This window comes from Equus caballus, chromosome 11 (assembly GCF_041296265.1).
Source record: "Equus caballus isolate H_3958 breed thoroughbred chromosome 11, TB-T2T, whole genome shotgun sequence".
Classification (NCBI taxonomy): domain Eukaryota; kingdom Metazoa; phylum Chordata; class Mammalia; order Perissodactyla; family Equidae; genus Equus; species Equus caballus.
This window is the reverse complement of record NC_091694.1, coordinates 10,130,119-10,139,774: the sequence shown is the minus strand read 5'-3', so window position 1 is coordinate 10,139,774 and position 9,656 is coordinate 10,130,119. Positions and strand designations below refer to the sequence as shown.

The 9,656-nt window shown below is 37.0% G+C and overlaps 1 long non-coding RNA gene across 1 annotated transcript in view; it reads right to left on the bottom strand.

Moving 5' to 3' along the window:
• LOC138916117 (uncharacterized) overlaps positions 1–9,656 on the bottom strand; it is a 113,703-nt gene that overhangs the window by 26,422 nt on the left and 77,625 nt on the right. Inside the window, exon 2 of the long non-coding RNA XR_011422851.1 lies at positions 149–217. This is a non-coding gene — a long non-coding RNA (uncharacterized lncRNA). The remainder of the gene's footprint in view (positions 1–148; positions 218–9,656) is intronic.

The window sequence follows — 9,656 nt, the reverse complement described above, 5'->3', positions numbered from 1 at the left end:
GCAGACACACACTTCACAAATAATCTGTAATCAGAGGAAAGCCTGGCTTGGCATTTAGAACTAATGCACAAAGTAACAAACTGACCCAGAGATAACTCAGCTGATTGAAATTGCAAAGACACAGATGAAGTGATGTCATGGAAAATACCTGGAATCTTGGTTCAGTTCTCTCCTCATTGAGAATGTGGTATCAAGTCTCTGGTCCGTGGGGCAGCACCTGAAAAGAATGCATGGAAGCAACTTGTGTCTTTCAGAATATATGTTAAAAAATAAACCCTAGTTCAGATATTCTGTTGAAATTTGAGAACAATTTTGTAAGGAAATGTATAGCCCATGTTATACTTCACAAGAAAGTGTTTATCCAAAGAATTAATACAGATGAGTAATCTCACACTCGAGTGCCAGTTCTCTGGAGGTGGGATTCCCGTAAACAGCCAGACACTTTGAACTTATGGTTTTCACTTTATGTCATACTCCAACCACTAAAACAACACACTGCAGTGGAGTTCTTCCCTGCTAAACCCAAACACACCCACCTCATGGAAACTTACTCTGGAAAAATGAGAACGAGAAGTATCTTCCTCGAGAAAATGCATGTTCTTCTCCTGGATATTGGTTAATCTTTCACTGCAAATAGGCCATGGCTGCACCCAGCACTCTGGTTTGAGGTCAGGGCAACTGGTTCTGGAGGCACAGTCAGTTGCTCTGCAAATATAATCTGCTCCCACAAGCTACAGATAACTCTGGCAAGATCGACCTGCTTTGGAAATTTGACAACCTTTCAGCTTGCCTTAAGAAAGTGATTATATTGAAGATTTCAGAGCTCCTCAGGTTTTCCCTTCACCTAATATAGACCTCTAATATAATACATTAATTATTCTTTCATCCAACTCCCCTATTTGATTGTATGCTGCTTATAGTCAAGGGTCGTATCTTATTAGTTTACTCCTAACACAGTACTCTTATGACAACAAGTATTTGTTGAATGAATGAATGAATGAATGAATATCTTTTCATTATTTCAATTTATTCAATTTAACATAGTGACTATAAGAATGGTAATTGGTTTTATATTTGAGGACAGTTGATTTTAAATTTAAAACTTCTTTTTAGTACTTGTCTAACTTAGAGCACTTTATATAAACTCAGAGTTTTGTTGTTTGATTTGTGTATGTGTGTGTGTGTGTGTGTGTGTGTGTGTGTTTTCTGTAGAGTACTGAAAATAATACCTTGTAACGACCACTGGAAGGATTAAATTAAGGTGATGTCTTTATTCAGAACAAAGTACACTGGAAGCGTTTAATGAAATGTGGCTATTCATTTAAAATGGTCTTATTGCTATAACTATCTGGGTATCCATTATTCAGAGCACTGTCTCTATTCACCAAATCTGCACAGAAAATCTCCACGAAAATTACTTCATAAATGTGGAAATTTTTCACATCCTGAGGAGACAGTGTTAAAGTCTGAAGTAATTTTTGGCCTAGGATGAGTGGTTGGAACATTGGAGGCCAGTGTAGAATTTAACCCCTGCCACAATGTAGGAAAACCCTGGGCATAGTTGAGATTGCCTTTTATTTATACGGACAATTATTTTATCTGTATATTCCAAGTGATGAGTTAAGGCAGTTAATGGAATTTTTCAGACCTTTGGTCAAGCTAGAAGGGAGGAGAAATCAAAAGACAGGAGACAGTGAGGGATTGTAAAGCTTGAACCATCAAGATTTACTGCCTCTCAATTGCCGTGTCTCTGATGTGTTTTAATCACTCGTAGGATGTGTTGAAAGTAAACTATTATGAGCAATAAAGAGTAGAAGTTTGTGAATGATTTATAGATGGAAATATATGGAACTGCTTAAAAATTCTTTATAAAAATCTCTCCCTCTAATTTCTGGGGATTTTTTAAAAAAAATTTGTATTGAGATGTAATTTACATACACTGAAATACACAGATCTTAAGTTCAACGAGTTTTGACAAAAGAATACACCCATGTGACCCATATTCCTATCAAGAAAATAGAACATAACCATTACCATCACCACAAAAAGAAACCCCATTCCCCTTTCAAGTCAGTCCCCACCCTCCAGCCCCACTTGTCACCCTCGTAGAGAAATGACCATTCTGATTCCTTTAACTGTAGATTAATTTTGCCTGTTCTACAGTTTCACATAGACGAAGTCATACAATGTATACTCATTTGTCTATAGCTTCTTTAACTCAGATAACGTCTGTGAGATTTCGTCTGATGGTTGAATGTATCAGGCATCCATTCCTTTTCATTGCTGAGTCCTATTTAACTGGGAGACTGGCCTGCAATATGTTTAGCCTTTCTCTTGATGCACATTTGGACTGTCTTCAGTTTTTGTCTATTATTAAAAAAATTACTATGGACATTCTTGTGTTTTTGTAGGTAAAAACCTAGAGGGGGAATTCCTGGGTCATAGAATAGGTAGGTGTATATATAACTTCAGGAGAAACTGCCACAGTGATTTCCACAGTTCTTGTCACATTTTATCTCCTCACTGCAATGTTTGAGAATTCTGGCTGCTCCATATTCTCACTAATATTTGGTGCTGTATGACTTATTTTAGGCATTCAAGTGGGCATGTCATGATATCTTGTAGTGGTTTCGATTTGCATTTCCCTGCTGACTAATAATGTTAAGCACTGTCCTAGTTCAGGCTGCTGTAACAAAAATACCATGGACTGGGTGGCTTATAAGCAAGAAACATTTATTTCTCACCGTTCTGGAGGCTGGGAAGTCCAAGATCAAGGAAGTAGCTGATTCTTTATCGCTGTGTCTTTACGTGGCACAGAGAGAGAGAGAGAGAGAGAAAGCTCTAGTTTCTTACTCTTCCTATAAGGGCACTAATTCCATCATGGGGGCCCCACCCTTGCAGCTTCATCTAGGCTTAATTACTTCCCAAGGGCCCTACCTTCAAATACCATCACATTGGAGGTTAAGATCTCAACATATTAGGGGGAGGCAAACAGTCCATAACAAGTACGGTCCATAGCAAACACTTTCACGTGTGCTTACGGAAATTTTTATATCTTCCTTTTTGAAGCGTCTGTTCAGTCTTTTGTGCATTTTTTAAAAACAGGTTTTTGTCTTTTTATCATGATGTTGTTGGAATTCTATATGCATTCTGGATATGATGACACTAGTTCTTTATCAGATATTTGTATTGCTAATATTTTCTCCCAGTCTGAGGCTGGCTTATTCATTTTCCTAACTGTCTTTTGATAAGCAGAAGCTTTTAATTTTGATAAAGTCCAATTTATCAAAATTTTTCTTTTATGGTTAATGCTTTCTGGTTTATGTCTAATAAATATTTACCTACCTCAAGAATATGAAGACCTGCTCCTAGTTTTCTTTTAGAAGGATTATAGTTTTAGCTTTTAAGTCTGAAACCTAATTTGGTTTTTTGTATGGTAGAAGGACCAAGGGTCATTTTACGTTTTTGTAAATATCCAATTGTTCAAGCACCATTTGTAGAAAAGACTCTCCTCCCTCCTTGAATTATTCTGGGAAATTAGTCAAAATCAATCAAACATATAAGTTTGCGTCAATTGCATGTGGACCCACAAATAAAATACCATGCCACCAACAGGACTACCTGCTTGCCAGACCACCGTTCTGGAATCAGGGCCCAACCATTAGACGTCAGTATGATACCGTAGACATGAGTCCCCGAGTTCCTCAGGCATGAGTTCAATCCCACACACGGAGCAGGAGGTTTCTTCCAAAGGAAAGAAACAGGGACCAGAGCCCATGCGCGTCCTGGTCAAACTCAAAATGCCTGAGCCATAGGGCAGTTCTGGCCCCAGCCATCCCAGGCAGTGGGGTGTACTAGAAAATCTGAGGCAATTTACTTCAACATATGCCCCTGCCCTGAAGCCTGGAAACCAGAGCCAGGCCCCTACTTGTCAGGGTCTAATTCACTATCACCCTTTTACGTAAGATCATTTCCTGAAATTGGGAAGTCTTTTTTCTCAGTTTCTTTGCAGCATCTTGTCCATTCTTTACCTATTCCAATTGTCACATTCTCTATAAAACTTTTACTACTTCTCCTAACTATAGATGATGTCTACCTCAGTTTTTAACCTCAATATTTCCATTGCCATCTTTTCCTTTTTTATGGTTCTTGGTACACTGGTTTTGTGTCCAGTATAGGATCATTTTTTGAGAACAGGGACTATGCTTCATTCATCCTTGTTTTGCTTAGAATGGAGATAAGTAATTTTAAAATATTCAAATGGAGTTTACCTAAGAAGTGATTGTTTTCCTGCCTTGTTTCTTATTGATACCTAAAAATAAACTGCTTTTTAAATTCAATTGTACACATCCTCCTCTGTAGGTTGTATTCAAGCCCTGCCCCCAGCTGATGAGACCAATGTTTGTTTGGTTTTCCCAGCTTGTTCTAACTATGGATTTAGGTTAAGCAACTTTAAGCTGCTATGCTTACTAACTTGGGCGAGATTCAATTCTACCATATGTAAAATAGGGATATGTATGCCTCTTCATGAGATTGATGGGAGATTAAGTCATTTCTATACAACACTCACTCAAGGGCTCCTAAGTAAATTGCAATTGGTATTTATAAATGGAATGGGTTGTAATACAGATATTCAGAGGAAGTGACCTCTAAGTTATTAATGACTAGGTATTTCGGGGGCCCAGAAAACTTATTATTCATCCATCAATGGGTGAATGGATAAAAAAGACGTGGAATATATGTTTTTGTATTATTCAGCCATGAGAAAGAAGGAAATCCTGCCATTTGCAACAATGTGTATGGACCTTGAGGGCATTATACTAAGTGAGATAAGTAAGACAGAGAAAGGCAAATATTATATGATATCACTTTTATGTGGAATCTAAAAATTAGCTGAACTCATAGAAACAGAGTAGAATGGTGGTTATCAGGGTCTAGGCGGTGGGACAATTGTGGAGATGTTGGTCAAAGGGGACAAACTTGCAGTTGGAAGATGAATAAGTTCTAGAGATTAATGCATAGAATTGTGATTATAGTCAACAAGACTGTATTATATACTTTAAAGTTGCTAAGAGACTAGATCATAAATATTCTCAGCATGAAAAAGAAGCGATTATTCTGTGATGTGGTAGAGGTGTTAACTAACGCTACAGTGGTAATCATATTGCAATATACAAATGTATCAAATCAACATGTTGTACATCTTAAACTTACACAATGTTATATGTCAATTATGTCTCAATTTAGAAAATCTTTATATGGGAAATAAAATCTGTGTAGATTTAAAGTTTAATTTCAAGATTTTTTTTCTCCTGGAGTTTCTTTCATCACTCATTTTTAAGATCCTTAAAATAACGTGCATCGTCTTTTCTTTCTACCAAAAACTCTGTCCTCTATCTAAGAATAACTATTCTTTAAGCCTTTTGCTTCCCACCTTCATTTGTGTGTTCATAGATGGAAAGGCTGTATTGAGGACTAAGTTACATTAAAGAAGGATCTGACAGCAAGAGTTTTTTGCATTATGCTGGTGAATAAAGATACCTGGCTTCTTGACTCCTTTTAAATTACCTTGTCTATTTATTCAAAAAGGTAACTCAGAGAGCATTTCATTTTCAGGTGTTCAATGAACACCCGACAAAAGGTTACCCAGGGTTCAGTTACAATCTATGCAAAAAAGACTAATGGTATACTGCACAATTAACATATCTAGTGAATGTAGACTTTGGTGTACGTTTATTGACATATCCTTCTCCTGGATTTAGAATGAACTTGAGATGCTATATATACTTTCTTAATAGGCAGCCTGTTCTATTTCAGCCAACATATATTTTCCGAGCTGAAAATAATTTAGTATCTTCATTTCAATATACACTTGCTAACGGTCAGTTTTAATCAGATGGTGCTACATATGCCTGATCAAAGATGATTAACAATAAATATATTAAATACAGTTATCAATGAATTCATGATTTCCTCTACCTCAGGTCCAATGATAAATTCTAGCTATTTCCGCTTTTTCTTACATGATCTTGAGAGTCAAACATCAAAAATCATATGAACGTTAATATTAACAATGAAAACAGTAATAATAACCATTTATGAGTGCCAGATACTACATTGTTGCTAACGAATACTCCCGTCAACACTGTAGGAAGGATATTTTATCCTTAACATATAGATAAGAATCTCATAGTACATAGAAGTTACTTGTTCTTCTATAAACAATAGAGCTGACACTTCAACGTAGGTCTCTCTGACACCAAGTCCCAAAGACTGAACAACTGCACAATCTTGCAAACTCACATGCAAGTTTCAGTACTAGGCACCGTCTGTGGCCAGTGAGGAAGGGATACCAGAACTTGGCTTCCAATCTTACAACAGTTTTTCTTGATGTCTGAAAAATTTAACCTCAGGTTAAATGAAGCTCTCTTAGATATGACAACAAAACCACAAGTGATTAAAAAACAAAGGATAAATTGCACTTCATCAAAAAAGGAACTAGTGAGTCTGCCCTGGTGGCCTAGTGGTTGAAGTTTGGTGCACTCCACTTTGGTGGCCCAGGTTTGCTTCCCAGGCACGGACCCACACCACTTGTCTGTCAGTAGCCATGCTGTGGTGGCAGCTCACAGAAGAACTAGAAGGACTTACAACTAGAATATACAACTATGTACTAGGGCTTTGGGGAGGAAAAAAAAAAAGAGAGAGAGAGGAAGATTGGTAACAGATGTTAGCTCACAGCACGTCTTCTCCAGGGAAAAAAAGTAAAAAGAGCAGTTGTTATATTAAAAAAAAAAAGGAACTTGTATGTTTCAAAGAATGCCACCAAGAAGTTAAAAGACAACCCACAAAATGAGACAAAATATTTGCAAACCATATCTCTGATAAGGTAATTACATCTAGACTATATAAGGCATTCTTACATTTCAATAATAAAAAAACACAAAATTTTTAAATGGGCAAAGTATCTGAATAGACATTTCTTCAAAAAAATATGCAAAAGTCCAATAAAGCACATGAAGAGATACTCAACATTATTATGAGTGAATAGACAATTCTCCAAAGAAGAAATAAAAATGGACAATAATCACATGAAAAGATTCTCAACATCATTAGCCATCAGTGAAATGTGAATCAGAACCACAACTATATACCATTTCACACACATCAGGATGGCTATAATGAAAACGACAGAAAATAACAAGTGTTAGTAAGGATGAAGAGAAACCAGAATGCTTATACACTGCTGGAGACAATGTAAAATGATGACTCCACTTGATAAAATTGTTTGGCAGCTCCTCAAAAGTTTAAACATAGAATTACCACATGACCTAGCAATTGCATTCTTAGGTATATACCCAAGAGAAATGAGAACTTATGCCCGCATAAAAACTTGTACACAAATTTTTGTAGCAGCTGTCTTCATAATAGCCAAAATGTAGCAACAACTCATATGTTCATCAATTGATGAATGGACAAACAAAAAGTAACACATTCATGTCGTAGATATCACTTAGCAATATAGAAGAATGATGAACTCTCACAAACATAAACCTTGAAAAACAGTATGCAAAGTGAAATGAACCAGCCGCTAAAGACTACATATTATATAATTGTATTTATTTTCAAAACAAAAGCAAAGATAAACGCAGCTCAACCTATGTGAGAGTTATCCACATTCTGACATTTAAATGTACATAGTGCTTCATTCATTTAAATGTATAGTGTTGCCTAAGAGCAACAGAATTAACAACATACTAAATTCTGTTGCCACTTTCTCAGTGGCTGAACTAAACTGTTCTTTTATAGCAAGGATATTCACTTGCGGGAAAGAAAAATTAGGGTTAATTTATTTTCCTAGGTGGTAAAATTATTTTGTATTTTGTAGGGGGTTTGCAAATACTTAACTATTCTTTAGAAATTCTCCGAGCATGTGTGTGAAACAGAAAGATATCTCTTTCTTGAAGTCCGTAAACATCTGATTACTCCTGGGAAGAGTTCACAGAAGGTACCAGAGTGAATGATGAAAGTGCTCTTTACCTTGAGTTGTAAATTCCTCCCAGACATTATTCCTATATGACTAGACAAACCAGTCATAACATAATTCACTTAACAGTTTATTTCCTCCATCAACATTTGGACACTACTATGACTCACTGTCTAAATTTGGTATTACAGATAAAGTATTTGATAGACACAGAGCTAAAAGAATGAGCAGTATAGTAGGTTGGCTAGGAAAGTAGATCGAAATTACTGTGGAATGTGTATGTGCTGTAAGAAAACAGGTACAATGAGTTCTAGGAGCTCAAAGAAAGGAAACTAACCCAATCTGCGATGGTCAGGGAAAGCTTCTAGCAGGCTGTAAATCTTTAATTTAAGGAATAATTAAGCTCTAAACAAGATGAAGAGGGGAGTAAGGCAAAGAAAGGGTATTCTTGACAGTAAATTACAAGGTGCAAAGGCAAGATGATGGGGGAACACGCTTGTGTGCTATCTGCAAGTAGTTTGACACATGAGATTATCAGGGTACATAGTGTGTGGGGCTGCCATGAGCTGAAGCAAAAGATTGATGACTCTCATGGACTTTATTCCAAGGAGTTTTGAGTTTGTGCCGAGGGTGTATGTGAATTTTGGAAACCCCACCTTAGCTACAGCATGGAAGCTAGAGTAGAGGGGCATAAAAGTGAAGCCAGGAAAATAATTGCATTAGGTTGAACTATTCAAGAGAAGCTTGAACCTGAACTGAAGGAGAAACGCTTGAGACATATCACAATGGATGGATTTTAGAGCATTTAATAGACATAATCAACCTAAGGGTAATTTGAATAAGGGGATGAGTGAAAAGGAACATTTCGGGTGACTCTTGGGTTTCTATTTTGTGCAACTGAAAATAAGATAGTATAATTTATTGAGAAAGGGAATTTGGAGAAGCAGTGCCTGTTTGCAGCGTGAAAGATTTTGAGATGTGCTTTGAACTTTTGGTTTGTGGTGTCTGTCAAATGTGAAGAAGGTTGTGGGCACAAAACTCTGTGGTACAGGAAACTCACCTTCACTCAGGAGAACATTGGAGAGTTGTTATCATTTAACGTGAGTGGGGAAGATGAGTGGGGAAGAGTTGTTCATGGAAAAGACTAAGAATGACCAGAGAGGTTTTGAAAAAGATCATAAGTGAGAGTGTCATAGAATTCAAGGAGATGGAGTTTCAAGAAGGGAGGAGTTGAGAGTGACAAATCATGTAGATAAGTCCTGAACTGAAAAATGCCCATCAGATTTTTTGGCACAGGGTGGAGTCCAGACCTTGATGAGGGCCATTTCGTGAAGTTTCCAGAGTCAGTCTTCACGGCTGGGTGTGAAGCGAGTGGACTGATAGATGAGTTAATGCAGAGAGTGAATAATTATCATGCAAAAAGTTTTGCTGTGGAGGAGGAGACAGAAATATGGTGGAAGCTGGGAGTAGTTGTGAACATAATTTCTCTCATTTTTTTTCAGATTTTAGTAAGATATTTAGATTGTTTTTATGTTTAGAAGAAGGCAATGGTGTGGTGACGGGGTGGGCCCTGGTATTTCAAGATTGAGGAGAAATACCAGAGAGAAGTCTGAGAAGAGAAACGCCACCCAGCACAGCAAGAAGAATTAATTTGGATAGATGAGAGACCTTT